At 47.3% G+C, this 11,912-nt stretch overlaps 1 pseudogene; it reads right to left on the reverse strand.

The window, feature by feature from the left end:
• Window positions 1–3,426: 3,426 nt before the first annotated feature.
• Window positions 3,427–4,556, reverse strand: LOC147429130 (uncharacterized; annotated as a pseudogene).
• Between the last annotated feature and the right edge of the window lie 7,356 nt (window positions 4,557–11,912).

Here is an 11,912-nt window from a genome sequence, read left to right on the forward strand (position 1 = left end):
GAGAGAGTTCTTGTTTGTTTCATTGAGAGAAAAGCCTACAGATTCACACTAATCAATATGTGCATAAGAATTTCCAAGATGAGCACAAGAGTTTGTGTGAATTACAACATTGTGCAAGAAGTGAGGATGAAGCCAAATGCTTGTATAGAAATATACAAGCTTGGTGGGCCTCGGTCATAGTGGCACTCAATTTTTTCACAAATGGATTGTTGACTAAGTTGTGGCATGTGCGATATCCTTGATGGAGGAAACACTTTGTTGGGGTAAATATCATCAGACTATATTTTGAATGCATTGTAATTATCTTATAATGTCATTCATAAAAACTTTGTTGTAGGTAGTGCAGGATTTATCATTCATTCCCACAACAAACCAGGTAGAAACAAAGCACATCAGTTGGTTAGTAGGCGAGGGAAATAAAGAGATAATGAGCCTGCATGATGCATGCATGTACGATCTATCCAATTTGTTGCTTCAAAGCGTGAAGATGCTAGATTTTGCAGAGGGCAGATATCATGGGGCTGGACCATCTGCAAAAAAGTTTGTTCGTCGTGCAAAACAAGGGCGAGCACCCACATCAACAGCTATTGCAAGAGAGGTTGCATATCACATCCGGGAGACTCATCTCAATCAACATCCAATTGTTGGAAGGGGATAATGTTACAATATTCAGGAAGCAAAAACAAACGTGACATGTCAATTATGAGGAAGAAAATGCTTCACATCGATCGGAGTACCTGATGCAAAAATGTTGCTAGGAATCGAAGAGGTATGCAAGCAGCAAGTGGAGTGGCTGCTCAACAATGCAATGAATATGATGAGGGATTGGTGGAAGAGAGACTTACATAAATAAGATAATGTGGGTAATCCGTCAAATACCAAAGGGCAATAGAGTGCAGTGCCAAGGATGGTAGGATGCACAAGCCGAAAAGTGCAAAAAGAGCATGAAAAACAATGATATAGAGGCGTCAACATCGACCATTTGGGGGATCAAAACTAAGGATAATGGGATAGAGAGTGTTTATGGAAGAATCTTTTTTTCAATTCATGTGGTCTTGCAATGACAATGTGGATCACACATGGTAGATTTGCAACACAATTACACGATGTCCACCTAGAGTACCAAGCATATGGCCCGTAGAGAAGGGAACAAACTTAACAACTAGTGAATTGATGAATTTAGAGGTTGCAAGATACACAATGAAGAAGATTGCAATGAAAAATTCACACAATGTGCATTATCGACCAGGTATCTCAATTGCACCCTCAAAACAAATAAATTTAGCAGTTACAATGGAAGCTCAAATTCTATGTCATACTGTTGTTGAGGCCTACATGAATGAAAAATTCATTGTTGGTACAACTAGTTCACAAGTACGAGGAGAGTTGCACATCGCAAGTAGTCTAATTTGGTTCGTCACACAATATGCACACCCTCTTTTGTATCACTGGAGGGCAGTGTTTGGACCTGTAGCTGGCCGTTTCCTTTCATATCAATTTGGAAAAAGGCTTTTCAATAGGTAGTAGCAGGCAATCTGGTGCAGCTTTGTCTGCATTCAATTGAAGTGTTTTTCCTTAGCCCATCTACTAGATAAGGTTTTGAATGAAACTTTATTGCAATACTCCTTGCTAAGCATATTTCCTTACATTACAGATCAAATGATGTGTGGTCAGTGATGAAGACTTTTGATATCATTTACAGCACAGACATCTGACGTGCACGACAACCTCTCTCTTTTGGTTGTGCACTATCAAGTGAAGACAATCCGGTGTGTGTGTGTGTGTGTGTGTGTGTGAGAGAGAGAGAGAGAGAGAGAGAGAGAGAGAGAGAGAGAGAGAGAGAGAGAGAGAGAGAGAGAGAGAGAGAGATGATATATTAACGTCTACAGAAGGCCAAAGTGTGCCTATGAGACCAAAAAAGTTGCACGTGGTGAATCTAGTACAATGTCTTACAACTAAGGGGGGGGGGGGGGGGGGGGGGGGGGGGTCAAAGGAGATCCCTCATCGGTCGGTGGCGAATCTTGTCAATATCCTCCATAGTCGATACTATGACTAGGCGCCTCGCATGTCGAGCTAGGGTGATCCGAGTCCTCTACTACCTCCTCCTCTCGATGATATGAACACCCCGTGGTCGTGGGCGTTTGCATCTCCCTAGCTCAATCGCCCGATCAATCAATGTACCTTTGGTGTGGGTGTGATTTGAATCTAAGCTCTGCTGTGGTGAGCACTCCCGTGTCTGGTCACTATGTGGTGTAAAGAAATATGTGGTTTGCAGCTCTCCCCTGATGTCCTCAGCAAGCTCTCCCTGTCTCTCTGCAGCTCGAAATAAACAGGCCTAGGCATCTCTCGTCTGGGTATCTCATGACTTTAGAAAGTGGTCTGAAACCCTCTCTGAACAAGCAGTGAAAGCGGCCATAGATCTCATAGTACACCAAGCAGAGACATACGTAGTGCAGCTCTGTCTTTGGCTCAATATGACATAAACGACATATTCCTAGTCTCTGTTGGTACTCGAAATCTACCAGTCTAGTTTTGAAGCTGATGCGAGGATGTGCGTATCTGGCCAATAGCACTCCATGTCCAATAAGATAAGTGTGTATCCATGCATCCAGGCCTAGTTACAAATCCGTCCTCCGTGAGTTGAAAAAGGTGCTCTCTATAGAAACCCATTTTCATGCCCAACTCCTATATTGGCTGTATCCATGTGCTCGTGGTATCTAGCTGAATCAGATCACGAATCAAATCCTACATGAGTCTAGCGATCTTTGTCCGTGTGATAGATAGCGAGGGTGCATCCAAGGAGTACTGGAACAGAGGCAATCTGTCCATGCTAAACCCATGTAACTGAAACCATGATGTCATCTGCCCATACCAACATGCTTTATCACCCTGCAATGCTAGCTGTCTGGAGGACTCAATGGCTAGCCAAGCATATCTGTCTCTAGGGAGGTCCCATAAACCGTGCATAAAGGATATTGATCTAGTAAGTGCCTCGACCAGAGAGCAGAAGCAACTAGCTTGGCTCGAATAATGTCATGTGGCAATGAGGCGTTAGCCCGAATCATCCGAGAAATCATAGAGACTAGAGGCCTCCCCATACATCTCCATCCATCACTGCTACCAGATCTGCCATGGTGATCCACCGAGGGTACCCAACTGAGAGAGAAATGAAATGAAATGTTATATTAACGTCTTCAAAAGGCCAAAGTGACCTATGAGACCAAGAAGTTACAATGCGGTGTATCTGATATCAAGTCAGATTAACAAAATAAATTAAACTAGGGATAACAAGATATAAATACTGCGGAATCCTAAACTAAGCGGATAGGTGTGAAAGGCGAAAGGCGTGAATCGTGTGAACTGAGCTATACAATGTGTAGACAATTTGGGAGGGAAGTAGAAATCTATCTGCATAGAGATCCATCTTCATCTGCACTCTTGACGACGAAAAAGTATGGCTAGAATCCTTTGCTGTAGCCTCCTTCGAAACTGTGTAGCCCCTCTTCTCCATCGGGGTCGTCTAGATCTCCCTAGCTCCAATGCACGGTCTATTAGAATGCCCGTAGTGCGGGTAGACCTCTCCACTGTTGGTTGCTCCTCTGTCTGTTCTTCTGGGTGTACAGTATCTAGTGTAAAGAAATCTGTGATCTGTCTCTAGGGTTGTCTCTCTTCAGCTCTCCTCAGTAAAGTTTCTCTATGCCTGTGTAGCTCAAGTAGATATAGCCCAAGACATCTCTGATCCTCATAACTCATGACCCTAGATAGTGGCCCGAAACCATCTTTGAATAGACAATGAAAACGGCCTCGTATCTCATAGTACACTGTGCAATGACATATGTAGTGTACCTCTATCTTTGGCTCTAGATGGCATAAGCGGCATATCCTGCTATATGCTGGTGCCCCTCTGAATTTGCTAGTCTCAATCTCGAGCTGATGTGAGGACGTGTGTATCTGGCCAAAGGCACATCGGATACCATGAGAAAGATGCCTATCCATATAGCTAGGTCGAATCACAAACCCATCCTCCGTGAGGTGGAGAAAATGCTCTCTATAGAAAGCCGTCTTTGTGCCCAACTCCTGTATCGGCTCTATCCATGTCCTCCTCATGTCCAGCTGAATCAGATCCTGACGAATGAGTCTATTAATCTCTACCCGCGTCAAAGACCTCAAGGGTGCCTGTAGAGAGTATTGAAAAGGAGGCAACTTGTCCATGGTGAAACCATGTGTCTGAAACCATGATGCCATCTGTGCATACCAGCATGATGTATCCCCATTAAGAGCTAATTGTCTGGAGGACTCTAGAGCCACCTTGGCATATCTGTCTCTGGTAGTATCCCAGAGACTGTGAACAAAGGAGACTGATCTAGTAAGTGCCTCAATCACCATAGGGGGAGCAGCTAATTCCGCTCGAATGATATCATGCGGTACGGAAGCCTTGGCTCTAATCAGCCGAGAGATCATAGATACCAGGGGCTTCTCCATACGCCTCCAACCCTCCTGGCCTACAGAAGGTCGCCAAACCTGCACCCCATATAACATAGTAGAGGCAACCAGAGTATCAAAGAGCCATAACTTTGTCCTGGGTTCCTGGAACTGAACTTGCGAACACATCCTCTCCATTCCTCCCAGAGCTGCACCAGCTCTGGTTAGTCTAGTCTCTGCCGCTCTTTTCAAGGAAAATCTCGGCCCAGTAAAGACTACCCCCAGGTAAGTGTATGCATCTGTATACTCCACAGTCTCTTGACCATACTTGAAAGTAGGTACTGATCTCCTGACCCATTGCAGTGTGGTGTTAAACACCATAACCTTGGTTTTACCTAGGTTTACACACAATCCACTATCCTGTGCAAAACTGCGTAGTGCATCCAACTGTCGTTGCATACCTTCTGGTGAATCAGATATCAACACAATATCATCAGCATAAAGCAACAATGGGATCCACGTCCCTGCCAACTGTGCACCTTTGTCACCCTCTCTGTCGATGTAATCAGACACCTCATCAACATACATACCAAATAGCGTAGGAGACAATGGGCAGCCCTGTTTCACTCCAATAGTAGAGTGAATTAAATCAGATACCCCTTCCGGAGTGCGTACATGCCCCATCACTGATCTGTACAAAGCCATAATCCCCCAAATCACCTCTATGGGCACCCCCATCTCCTGTAATCTGCACATCAATCGAGCTCTTGGTACCATGTCAAATGCTTTACGAAAATCCACAAAGCTACAATAGATCCGTCTCCCATGTGCTCTGCCCTCCTCAGTGATGGCCCTGAGTGTCAGAATATGATCAAGAGTGGAGAAACCCCTCCTGAAGCCAGCTTGACCCTTCGCTCGTACACCCGCGCCCTTTGCCCAATTACTCAAGTGTTGCTCCAGGATAGATGCATACAACCGTGCCAATGTGTGTCCAACCATAATAGTGCGGTAGTTCCCAGGCTCTGTAGGGTCACCAGCCTTGAAGATAGGCACAATATTAGACAGCCTCCAAGTCTCAGGTAATCCCTCACACATGGCACGATTGAACAACACTGCGAGAACCTCCATCAGCATATCCCTGGCATGTATAAAGTGCTCCGCTACTAGACCGTCATGATCATATGCCTTCCCGGTCTTCATCATGTCGATGGCCCTTTGTACCATCTCAGGTGTAAAGAAAGTGCTTGTAGCTGGGCAAGGCTTGGTAGGGTCTGGAAGGGGTTCCTGTCCAGGAACCGTATATAATGATGTCGCATATTGGCCCCACACCTCAAGTGAAGTAATCACTGGGGGAGGGGAGTGTTCATGGAATAGTCGCCATGCCTCTCCTGAGTCCCTACTCAAGAACATTTGATACAAGTCTCGCTCCATCTGAGCTAGGTAAGCTCGCTTCTTCCGTCGCATAAGGTGTCGGAAAGCAATCCGAGACTGTCTGTAAGTGATGACTCCTAAAAGAAGATCCTTCTGAAGCTGGGCTCTCATCTCTCTGCACTCCTCATCATACCAACTATTTTGGGGCATGCTCCCAGAATGTCGTCTCTTGCCCGGCTGAGTGTGTGGGTACGCCACTGATGCAGCCCCATGCAGTGTCTCAGTCAATAGAGTGGTGCACTCCTCCACTGAGAGGCATGTACCATTTGTGCTAGCTGTGCCTTGCAATAGACGGTCCCAGATCTCCTCTGAATAAATCAGTCTCTGGTGTGAATGTATAGCGGGTGTGTGACTTGCCTCCTGATGTCTCGGTTGTACTATACTGAAATTTAATGGATAGTGTCAAGAGAGCATGATCTACTGCTATGCCCATTGGCCTGGCTCCCACTGTGAAATCCTGAATGCAGGGGACGAAGCTCGGTTGTGTCATAACATAATCCACTATACTGGCCCCATGTCTATGTGGAAAGCATGTGAAACCAGCTGCTCCAGGAAATCGCTGTAAGCCATTAAGTATGGCTAATCCATGTGCAGTCGTCATTTCCATGAGGTATCTCCCATACTCCGTTTGCTCTCTGTCATATGAGCATCTGTCAAGTCCCAACTCACCCACATCCAGCTCTCTAAGCATCTCATCTGAAGTGTCGTAGAAGACTGTCTGCGAGTTGCCCGTTCGGTCATTGAAGTCCCCTAGGAGAATGATATCACCCTCCCTAGAGAACTCCCAAATGTCATCATCTAGGATAGAGAAAGGCGACTGCCCTCTGGATGCGGCATACATTGATGTACTGGGAGGAAAGTAACATATGGCAATATATAGGAACCTGCCTGTGTCAGCTCTCAGTCTCACCCACATATATCTAGCATGATCATCTCTTCGTACAATATGCAGTAATGGTTGTAGTTTCTCTCTGAATAGCACTGCTACTCCTCCTGAGCCTCTACTCCCATGCTCAGATCTCGCATTTGTCCTGTGAGCTGTTTCCCATCTGTATCCCACCACATGTGGCATTACCTGTCCAAGGGCCTGATGAGTCTCTGAGAAGAACACAATATCCTTGTCTTTGAAACTCTCCTCAAATGCACCCACGTCCAATCTCATAGACCCATTACAATTCCAGGTAGCCATCTTCAGTGTGGTCCCATATGTCTCGCACCGTCATGCAGTACGCCGCTCTAAAATCACCACCCATCCATCTCTGTAGAAGGCTATCTTTCCCTTCTCCCTTGCCGCTGTAATCTCTGGCATTACCTCTCTCATATGTGCGAGCTGTGAGAGAGTCAGATCATCGCCGAGGAAAATACCTGTCTTTTTGAGAGTAGGCCTCTTCCTCAAGAATTCCTTCTTCTCTTCCAACGAGGGGAAGCGTAGTATGAGAACTCTCCCCTTTGAAGACTCTCCCGTGCCATCACTTTTCTTACCTACCCTCCATGCCTTTGTGTGCAAAGGCTTCTCCATCCCCATCATGGATGTAAGGCTTGTGACCTCTTTCTCTACATTGTTTATGTCCTTGAGACCGGTCACTCTCACATGCAATGTTCGCATCCGCCTTCTTTGTTCCTCTTCGAGAGTCATGTTGATAAGCGTCGGTGTACAAGGAGTTTCTTGACCTTTCCCTTTCTTGGCGACCTCAATCCATTTTTCAGCCTCGTCTGCCTTTTTCTGTGTCCTTGTTATCATCTCCGCCCATGATGATGTCTTTGCCACACTCAGTTTCTCTTCCTCGGTGATCATCCTTACCTGTTCCTTAATTTCCTTGATTTCATCTATTACCGAGGGTTGAAATTCGCCTTCCTCTAGTCCATTGCTTACTCTATCAGCAAGCTCCTGTTTAAGGGCTGAGACATCTTTTTTGAGTGCCCGTATCTCGACGTTTGGGTTCTCCTGTTAGAGGGCTGAGACTTCTTCTTTGAGTGTCTTTATTTCTGCGTTAAGGCTCTCTTTCTCCTTCTTCCACTGTGCGCCTTCATTGAAGACCATCTGAAGGAGGTTGGCCTTCTCCTTCCACCATCCTTCCATCTCTGTTTTCCACTCCTTCATTTCCCTCTCCATCTGAGCCATCCGCTTATTCGTGAGCATGAAGGTTGCCTTCGCTCTTGGCTTGCAAACAGGTGAGACATTGGCGGCTTCCGTGTCGTGTGTAGGGTCTTCTTCAAGTGTGACAGTTTGTGCAACATCCATCAAACATTCATGGCCTTGACATTGATCCATTACGGTGTGGCTCAAAGGATCATTTTCCATTATAAAATTCAAGCTGGACGTGCAGGGCTGCAGGGAACCCTCAGGAAGGAACGCGCAAGGCTGCCATGAGAGAGAGAGAGAGAGAGAGAGAGAGAGAGAGAGAGAGAGAGAGAGAGAGAGAGAGAGAGAGAGAGAGAGAGAGAGAGAGAGAGAGAACCCTACCTGATCTGCTGGGGCTGCGCGCTCTATACGTCCTTAGTCATTGCAATCCGCCATGTGTTCAAAGATGGGCGCGCTGAGAGAGATTAAAGTCCTGTCGATGCTCCTGCTGTGGTGCCGCGCGAACAGAGGGAGGCTGGGCTGCTGCTACACAGAGAGAGAGAGAGAGAGAGAGAGAGAGAGAGAGAGAGAGAGAGAGAGAGAAGCAGCACGGGGGGAGGGGGGGGGCGAGAGATTTGAAAATTTTAAAAGGGGGGGGGGGGGGGGGGGGGGGGGGGGGCGATAGATGATAGATAGGATTTTTTAAATGCTGAAAAAATTAATAACCTGCGACAGAGGGGGGGCGATAGACAAGAGGGGGGGGGGCGCGATAGACAGAAGGGGGGGGGGCAGGTAGAGAGAGAGAGAGAGAGAGAGAGAGAGAGAGAGAGAGAGAGAGAGAGAGAGAGAGAGAGAGAGAGAGAGAGAGAGAGAGAGAGAGAGAGAGAGAGGGCAGGGCAGGGAGCGCGTGGGAGCAGGGGGGTAGCGGAAGCAGGAGAGCAGGGGCGGCAGCAGGTGCAGGGAAGGTACGCAACGAGAAGGAGCAAGGGGAGAGGGGGGGGGCGATAGACGAGAGAGAGAGAGAGAGAGAGAGAGAGAGAGGGGGGGAGAGAGGGGGAGAGAGGGAGAGAGAGGGAGAGAGAGAAATGAAATGAAATGAAATGTTATATTAACGTCTTCAAAAGGCCAAAATGACCTATGAGACCAAAATGTTACAATTGGTGAATCTGATACCATGTCTGAGTACGGAAATTACCAGGTTACAAAGTTACCAAGTTACAAAGAACTAACACTAAAACACTAAGGCACTAAGGAGAAAGGGAATAAAAAGGGCGGGGGAGGGGGGGGTTTGTGGGTTCAGATGAAATCTCTCATCGGTCGCTGTTGGATCTCATCGACTTCCTCCATGGTCAGAACTCTGGTTGAGCGTCTTGCATGTCGAGCTAGAGTGATCTGTATCTTCTGTTGCAACCTTCGTCGGTAGTGGGAGACCCCCTGAGGTCGTGGACGTCTGGATCTGCCAAGTTCAGTGGCTTTGTCAAGCAATGTACCTCTAGTATGAGTAGGCTGTAATGACTGCTCCGTTTGCTCTCCTCTGTCTAGTGTAAAGAACTCTGTGATTCGTCTCTGAGACTGTCTTTCCCCTGATGTCCTCAGCAAGCTCTCCCTAAGTCTGCGCAGCTCTAGCAGGAACAATCCGAGACACTTCTGATCCTTGTATCTCATGACTCTAGAAAAAGGTCCGAACCCTTCTCTAACAGGCAGTGGGAGCGTCCGTGTATCTCATAGTATGCCGGGCAATGGCATGTGTAGTGCAGTTCTGTCTCTGGTTCTAAGTTACATAGGTGACATATCCGGGCTCCTGCTAGCACCCCTCGGAATCGGCCAGTCTCGATCTGGAGCTGATGTGAGGATGTGCGTATCTGTCCAATAGCGCATCTTATTCCATGAGATAAGTGTGTATCCAAGTATGGTGGCCTAGTCACAAATCCGTCCTCCGTGAGTTGGAGAAGATGCTCTCTGTAGAAGGCCATCTTCGTGCCCAACTCCTGTGTCAGTTGTATCCATGTGCTCCTGGTATTTAGTTGAATCAGATCCTGACGTATGAGCCTGGTGATCTCTGTCCGTGTGAGAGACAAGGAGGGTGCATCCAAGGAGTATTGAAGCAGAGGTAATCTATCCATATTGAGACCATGCGACTGGAACCATGGTGCCATCTGTCCATACCAACATGCTGTATCGCCTTGTAGAGCTAGTAGTCGAGATGACTCGAGGGCAAGCCAAGCGTATCTGTCTCTGGGGAGATCCCATAAACCGTGCATAAAGGACACCGATCTCGTCAGTGCCTCCACCACGAGGGGGGGGGGGGGGGGGGGGGGGGCGGCTAGCTCGGCTCGGATAATCTCATGTGGTACTGAGGCCTTAGCCCGAATCATCCGAGCGATCATAGAGACCAGAGGCCTCTCCATACATTGCCATCCATCTGTATTACCAGATCTCCCATGGTGGTCTACTGAGGGTCCCCATACCTGAACTCCATAGAGCATAGCTGGAGTCACTAGAGTGTCAAAGAGCCATAGCTTTGTTCGCGGTTCCTGAAACTGAACCTGCGAACACATCCTCTCCAGTCCTCCCAAAGCTGCATATGCTCTCGTCAGTCTAGTCTCCGATGCTTTCCTTAGTGAAAACACCGGTCCACTGAATACTACCCCAAGATAGGTATATGCATCTGTGTACTCCACAGTCTCCTGGCCATACATAAATGTGGGTGCCGACCTCCTGACCCACTGTGGTGTGGTGTTGAACACCATAACCTTGGTTTTTCCCAGATTGACCGACAATCCACTGTCACGAGCAAATGTATGCAGAGCATCCAAATGACGCTGCATCCCCTCTGGGGAGTCTGAAATCAGTACAATATCATCAGCATATAGTAACAGTGGAATCCATGTCCCTGCTAGCTGAGCCCCCCTGTCTCCCTGCCGCTCTACATAGTCTGAAAACTCATCCACATACATCCCAAAAAGAGTCAGGGATAGTGGGCATCCCTGCTTTACTCCGATAGTGGAGTGGACCATGTCAGACATTCCCTCAGTGGTGCGTACCCGTCCCATCACTGTCCTGTATAGAGCCAGAATACCCCATATCAGCTCTGTAGGCACACCCATGTCCTGTAGTCTGTGTATAAGTCTGGCTCTCGGCACTGTGTCGAAAGCTTTGCGGAAATCCACAAAGCTACAATAGATTCTCTTGCCGTGGTGTCTACCCTCTTCAATAATAGCTCTGAGTGTCAGAATCTGGTCCAGAGTGGAGAAACCTCTCCTGAAACCTGCTTGCCCTGGTGCTCTTATTCCCTCTCGCTCTGCCCATCTACTCAGCTCCTGCTCAAGGACGGATGCATACAACCTAGCTAATGTGTGGCCAACCATGATGGTGCGATAATTCGCGGGAATCATGGGATCTCCTGACTTGAAAATAGGCACAATCGTAGACATACTCCAGGAGAGAGAGAGAGAGAGAGAGAGAGAGAGAGAGAGAGAGAGAGAGAAGGCTCTCAGCAGCAATTCGATCTTCTCCACAAGCAGTTCACAGGTTCTAGAAGAAGCTCAGAGCTTTGTCTGCAGGTTTGTCTCTGGCCACTGTTTGAGAGAGAGAGAGAGAGAGAGAGAGAGAGAGAGAGAGAGAGAGAGATCCTTCCACATTTACATGTGGCTTCAGAAAGACCGCTCATGAAAACATCAGGCACAAGTTATCAACTCTGCATGTGCAATCAAACCGAGAATGTTTCATTCAACATTGCAAAGATGTCTTTCTGGCTGAAAGCAAATACATGCATGCAAACTTTTCTTGTCAAAGAGCAAACCTTGCCCATAAGAGCACCAATGTAGAGCAAGAGCTTGTTTGAACCAAAAGTACTGGATTCTCAGCTTCAAACCAGGACCACCAGCTTCACTAATAAATTTTCATTTCAAAGGCTTGAAAAAAGTATAATGCATTGAAGCTAGCCAGGACACGAATACAATGTACCGCCTGGACCTACTCTAAAAGACCCAAATAC

Source organism: Adiantum capillus-veneris, chromosome 22 (genome assembly GCF_014529385.1).
Source record: "Adiantum capillus-veneris isolate H3 chromosome 22, ASM1452938v2, whole genome shotgun sequence".
NCBI classification, from domain to species: domain Eukaryota; kingdom Viridiplantae; phylum Streptophyta; class Polypodiopsida; order Polypodiales; family Pteridaceae; genus Adiantum; species Adiantum capillus-veneris.